Source organism: Elephantulus edwardii, unplaced genomic scaffold, assembly GCF_000299155.1.
Source record: "Elephantulus edwardii isolate Elephantulus edwardi_28Jun2011 unplaced genomic scaffold, EleEdw1.0 scaffold00034, whole genome shotgun sequence".
In the NCBI taxonomy this organism is placed as follows: domain Eukaryota; kingdom Metazoa; phylum Chordata; class Mammalia; order Macroscelidea; family Macroscelididae; genus Elephantulus; species Elephantulus edwardii.
In genome coordinates, this window is record NW_006399784.1 from 15,550,731 (window position 1) to 15,557,674 (window position 6,944).

Consider the following 6,944-nt stretch of genomic DNA (forward strand, 5'->3'; position numbering starts at 1 on the left):
AAGCAAAGAGGATGTATTTTGATCAGAATTAAAATAATATGTATTTTTAAACACTTTATTATTAGTGGACAAGAAGAACTAACCCACTAATAATAAAATAAAGGGATTTTAAAAATAATGGATGTGGGCAAACTTCTGGTAAGTTGTTGTTATGTAACTGACAGCAGATCCTCCAGCAGGTTTTCAGAGGCAGTAAATCACAAGAGAGGAGACTGTCCAAACTTCTCTCATACTGGTAGCCAGTCCCATTCCAGTTCATTTAAAAATAGAAATCTTGAGTAAGATGCAGCTGATTTAAATATGAAAAGACACTTCCTTCCTATATTAAAGTGGTGTCATTGTTGCGTACCATCAAGGTGGAAATAACCCATTACTGACCTTCCAGCCAGTTTTCAAAAGCAGTTAATCACATGGGAAGAGACTGTCCAACTTTCTTCCATGAAAAGAGATAGATATCCAGAATATTAAGGGGTGAAATATATTTTACTCGATAATAGCTAAATTACATCTATTTGAAGCCTACTTTAACTATACTACAAAGCTGCATTGTTCAATCATTAATTTTAGTGGCTGCTGTTAGGTGACATCGAGTCACCTACAACTCATAATGACCCTATAGACAGATCTGAAACATGCCCTGGCCTGCACCACCATCCTTATCATCTTGAATGTGCTCAAGTCCTTGGTTACAGGAACTGAGTCAATTTATCCTGTTGAAGGGTGTTGTTTTTTTTTTTCCGAACTCTCCACCATTTCCAAAATGATATCCTTTTCCAAGGACTAGCCCCTCCTGATAACATGTCCAAAGTATGAGAGACACAGTTTCACCCTCTCTGCCTCTAGAAGGACCCTCGTTGCACTTCCTCCAGGAAACACATGTAAGTCTTTTGGTAGTCCATGGGATATTCCATATTCTTTTCTAATAACACAACTCAAAGGTGTCAATTCTTCTCAATCATCCTTACAATGTCCAACTTCCAAATGCATAGAAAGTAACTGAAAAGATCATAGCTTGGATCAGGGACCAGCTGTCTTTAAGTTGACATTGTTGCTCTTCAGAACACTGGAGAGGTCCTATGAACAGATTTTCCCAAGGCAACATGTCTTTTGATTTCTTGACTGCTGGTATACCAAGGATGTTGATTGTAGATTCAAGGAAAATTAAATCAATGACAAATGCAATCTTTGCTCCACCTATCACAATTATTCTTATTGGTCATAGTGCTAAGGATTTTTGCTTTCTTTATGCTGGAATGCAACCAATATTGAAGGCTGTAATCTTTGATCATCTTCAACAAGTGCTTCAAATCATTTTTACTCTCAGCAAGTAAGGCTGTATCATCTGCACAATGCAAGCAATTGAGGAGTTTTCTAAACCTAATGTCAGATCGTCCTTCATAGAGTAGCCCAGTTCCTCAAGGGAAGGAATGTTCCAAAACATTGCTGTCATGCATTTCAATTCAATAATGCACAAAATAGTTGGAGAGACTTTCCTTTACTATTGTTATATAAGCAAAAATATTGAGATGATAAATGAAGAATATATAAATCATAAAGGGAAATGAGACAAAAGTAGTACCTGAAAATAAGCATATTATTAAGCGATGTCTAGTCACGCACAACTCATAGTGGGCCTATTAACAAGAGATTAGAATCTTGCCCTAACCTTCATCAACCTCACAATCTACACCATGCTCATACCCACTGCTGCAGTCACTGTGCCAATCAAGCTCACTGAAGTTCTTCCTCTCCTTCACTCAATATGTGAGATAAAATTTCAACAAGCTTGCCTCTAAGGAACACTCCAGTTGTACTTCTTCCAAAATAAGTGTATTTGCTATTTAGGCAGTTCATGTTGTTGTTCTTGTTGTTATTATATGCCATTGAGTTGCCTGCAACTGATAGGGACTCTATGTACAATAGCCCTAAACCCTGCTCTGTCTTGTGCCAGTCTCACTGTCTGACACACCCACCCCCCATTATACTCCAGTCATGGAGTCAAGCCACCTCATACAAGGTCTTCTTCTCCTGTGCTGTCCCTCTATCCTTCCAAGAATGATGTCATTCTCCAAGGACCAGTCCCTCCTTGCAGGCAAAGTATGGCAGACAAAGCTTCAGAATCCCTGCATCCAAGGAGCAGCATGGTTTAACCCTCTCCAGGTGAATCTGTTTGTTTTCTTAGCAGTCCACTGTATATTCAATACTCTTCTCCAGTACCACAAATCAAAGGCATCAATTCTCCTTCTATCCTCCCTAGTCACTGTCCAGCTCTCTGATGCATAGCAAGTGATTGCAAAGACCATGGCCTGTATCAGATGCACCTTAGTCTCCAGAGACACACCACTGCTCTTCAGTACTTTGGAAAGGGCCCTAACAGCCAACTTTCCCATCGCAATACACACACACACACACACACACACACACACACACACGGATGCTTTAGGCAGAATATTAAATGAATCAGGAAGTATTAAAAGATGGAAAGAGAATATACAGTCATTGTACCAAAAGGAATTGGCAGACACAGAAGAATCTCATGAAACAACATATAAGCCTATGGTGATGAAGGCAGAAGTTCAAGCTGCTTTGAAGGAATTGGCAAAAAATAAGGCTCCAGGAATAGATGGTATACCAATTGACATATTTCAACTAACAGATGCTGCCCTAATTGTGTTCACCAAGCTGTGTTAAGAAATCTGGAGGACAAACACCTGGCCAACTGACTAGAAGAGATCTATATTCCTATTCCAAAGAAAGGTGACCCAACAGAGTGTGGAAATTATCAAACAATATCATAAATATCACACGCAAGCAAGATTCTGCTGAAGATTATCCAAAAACGACTGAAAAAGCATATCAACAGAGAACTGTCAGAAGTACAGGCTGGGCTTAAAAGGGGTCGTGGTACTTGGGATATTGTAGATAATGTTATATGGATATTGGCTGAAAGCAGGTAGTTCCAGAAGAATGTCTATCTGTGTTTCATTGATTACGCAAAGGTGTCTGACTGTGTGGATCACAACAAATTGTGGCTGACTCTGAGAAGAATGGGAATCCCAGAACACTTGATCATGCTAATGCAAAACCTATACTTGGACCAGGCAGCACTCGTCAGAATAGAGCAAGGAAACACTACATGCCTCAAAATCGGAAAGGGTGTACACCAGGCATGTGTTCTATCTCCATACCTTCTTCTATATTTGGAAGCTCATAGAATATTCAATATTTTATCCACACCACAATTCAAAGGCAGCAATTTTTTTAGTCTTCCTTATTCACTGTTCAACTTTCAATGCATAGGAAGTAACTGATAATAACATAACTTGGATCAAATGCACCTCAGTCTTCAAACTAACAAACTAGCTTTATAACATATTAAACAGGTCTATGACAACAAATTTTCCCAAATTTAACAAGTCTTTTGTTTTCTTGACTGCTGTTATCATGGGTATTTATTGTGGATAAAAAAAAAAGGAAATCCTTGACAACTTTAGTATTTCCTCCATCTTTCATAATGTTGCCTAATAATCAGTCCAGTGGTGAAGTTATTGGGGCATTTGCTGTTTGGATTTTTTTATGCTGAAGTGTGATTTATAGGGAAGGTGGCTGTCTCTGAAATTCTTCAGCAAGTGCTTCAAGTCTTCACTTTCTCCAAGCCATAACGTTGCATCATCTGCATAATGAAGGTTGTTAATGAGTCTTCCTCCAAATTCTTACGCCATAATTTTATTCCCATAGTCCAGCATTTTAAATAATTTGCTCAGCATACAGACTGAATAGGTAGAGAGAAAGGATATAACCCTAACACACACTTTTCCTGATTTTAAAATATGCACCATGTACCCCTTGTTCTATTTAAATGATTCCATCCTGGTTGATCTACAGGCTTGACATGAGCACAACTGATTACAGTTTTTTAAAGTGATGAAAGTGTCAAATCAAAGAAAAACTAATAAAAAGACCATACATATATTAATCACAGTAAAACTTAAGAAAATCACACACAAAAAATTTAAAAGTATCCAGGTGAATAAAGAATATAGGCAAAGAAAAAAACAATGAGAATGATTGCTGAAAAACAATGGAAGTCACAAGAAAGATATTAATATCAAGGGTAAAAGAAAAATTACTGTCAATCTAGTTAAAAATTCATTCAAAAGTTAACTGAAAATCAAGTAAAAATAAGTAAATTAAATTAAAAAAAACAGTAAAGTGAATAAAAAAGCCATTCAGGACACAAAAATTGGGATAATTTTAAAATCATATGGACACCACATAAAATATTTGTTTTCTTTGGTGGTATTGTTATTAGGTGCCATTGAACTGATTACAACCCTTGGAACAATCGCAATAAACTCAGCCCTATCTTCAGCCAATTTCACTGTCTCTGACACATCTGCCCCCATTGCCTCAGTCACTGTATCAATCCATCTCATCCAGTGTCCTACTGTCTTGTGCTGACCTTCTACCCTTTCCAAAACAATCAATGGAAGCCTGACTATGTAGCGGAAAAAAGAACAAAATAAAGAAATACTAAATACATAAATAAATATTAAAAATTAACATAGAGAAATCCTAAAAAAACACAACAGAAAACCATATTTAATAATGTATAAAAATGACAATGCAATCTGGGAACGGCCCACCCATATATCAGTCAAATTTGCCAAAATCAAAGATAAGGAGAGAACTCTGAAAACAGGGAGGGAGAAACCAGGAGAAACCTATAAGAGAGAGCAAATAAGGGTAAGTTCTGATTTCTCAGCAGAAACTATGTGCGCAAGAAGACAAAGTAATACAACTACCAACCAAGAATATTGTACCCGGCAAAATTGTCCATCAATATGAAAGAGAGATCAAGATATTCCCAGAAAAACAGAACCTAAAGGAGTTTGTAAAAACAAGACCAACGTTGCAGGAGACACTGAGAGACGTCCTTCTGAGAGAGGTGCCACAGAAAGCAGGATGGACCAAAGTAACGAGCAACAAAACCAAAAAGAACTCAACAAATTATAGCAATAAAACCGTGCCTCTCAATAATCACACTAAATATGAATGGTTTAAATCCAACACTGAAGAGAAAAAGAGTAGCAGACTGGATTAATAAAAACAAAATTCATCAATATGCTGTCTACAAGAGACACCCTGAAAAGTGAAGATAAAGATTGACTAAAAATAAAAAAGTGAGAAAAATATACCAAGCAAATGGCAACCAGAAAAATTCAGGATATTTTTTAATATTGGAATATTAGTCTCTGATAAAATAAATTTCAATACAAAAACCATCACAAAGGACAAGGAAGGCCACTACATAATGCTTAAAGGGTCAATAGAACACGAGGACATAACAATAATACATATCTATGCACCAAACTATAGACCTGCAAAATATATAAAATAAACATTAACAAAATTGAACAAGGAAACTTCAATACACCCCTCTCAAGAAAAGATAGAACTACCAGAAAGAGACTCAACAGAGATGCTGAAGAAGTAAATCACACAATAAACCAACTCGATCTCACAGATATTTATAGGCTAATGCACCCCAAAAAAGTACAGTATACCTTCTTCGCCAATGTTCATGGAACGTTCTCCAGAATAGATTACATCTTGGCCACAAGGGAAGAATCAATTGATTAAAAAACAAAGAAATAATAAAAAGCTTCTTCTCAGATCACAATGCTACAAAATTAGAATAACAAGAGGATAAAGGTGAAAAAAAAACATACATTTGGAAATTGAATAAAACCTTGTTTAAACATGAGTGGGTACAAGAAGAAATAAAAAAATGAAATTAAAACATTTCTTGAAACAAATGACAATGAAAACACAACTTACCAAAACCTCTGGGAAACAACCAAAGGAGTACTCAGGGGTCAATTTATAGCAATAAACAACAACATCAAAAGGCAAAAAAAAAAAAAAAAATCATCTCTAACACAACATCTCCAAAATTGAAAAAAAAAAATTGCAAGAAAACCTGACTCCCTCGACTAAAACCAAGAACTATAAACTTCATTAAAGAAAAGCTTGGAAGAACTCTAGAAGTCCTAATACACAACAAAAAGTCTTTCAACCATCCTGAAAAATCTACAAATAGGAAAGGATAAAATAGATGATTGGGACCTTTTAAGAATCAAACCTCTATGCACACGCAAAAACTTCTCCAACAGGGTAAAAAGGGAGGCCACAGATAGGGAAAAATATTTGGTAATGACATGTCAGACAAGGGACTAATATCTAGAATTTATAAAATACTTAAGGACCACAACAAGATAAATAACCCAGTTAAAAAATGGACACAGGATATGAATAAACACTTCACAGAAGAAGACATTCAAATAGCAAATAAATACATGAGAAATGATCAAAATCCCAAGCTCTAACAGAGATGCAAATCAAAACAATTGACATATCATCTCACCCCAGTTGTTGTTGTTATGTGCCGTCGAGTCGTTTGCAACTCATAGCGACCCTATGTACAAAAGCCCTAAACCCCGCTCTATCATGTGCCAATCGCATTGCATCTGACATACCCATCCCGATTATCCCAGTCACTGAATCAATCCACCTCATACAGGGTCTTCCCCTCCTGCACTGTCCCTGTACTCTACCCAGCATGATGTCCCTCTCCAAAGACCTGTCTCTCCTTGCAACATGTCCACTCACCCCAGTAAGAAAGCAAACTTTATCAGAACAGCAAACATCAAATACTGGCGAGGTTGTGGAGAAATTGGAACCCTTATTCACTGTTGGTTGTTGTTGTTGTTATGTGCCATCGAGTCGCTTGCGACTCATAGCAACCCTATGTACAAAAGCCCTAAATTCCGCTCTGTACTGTGCCAATCACACTGTCTCCGACACTCCCATCCCAATTATCCCAGTCACTGAATCAATCCACTTCATAGAGGGCCTTCCTCTCCTGCACCGTCCCTCCACCC

General features: G+C 37.1%; 1 protein-coding gene across 2 annotated transcripts in view; it reads right to left on the bottom strand.

Annotated features, from left to right (window-relative positions):
* Nucleotides 1–6,944, bottom strand: part of RBM46 (RNA binding motif protein 46) — a 62,171-nt gene that overhangs the window by 16,070 nt on the left and 39,157 nt on the right. The window lies entirely within an intron of this gene.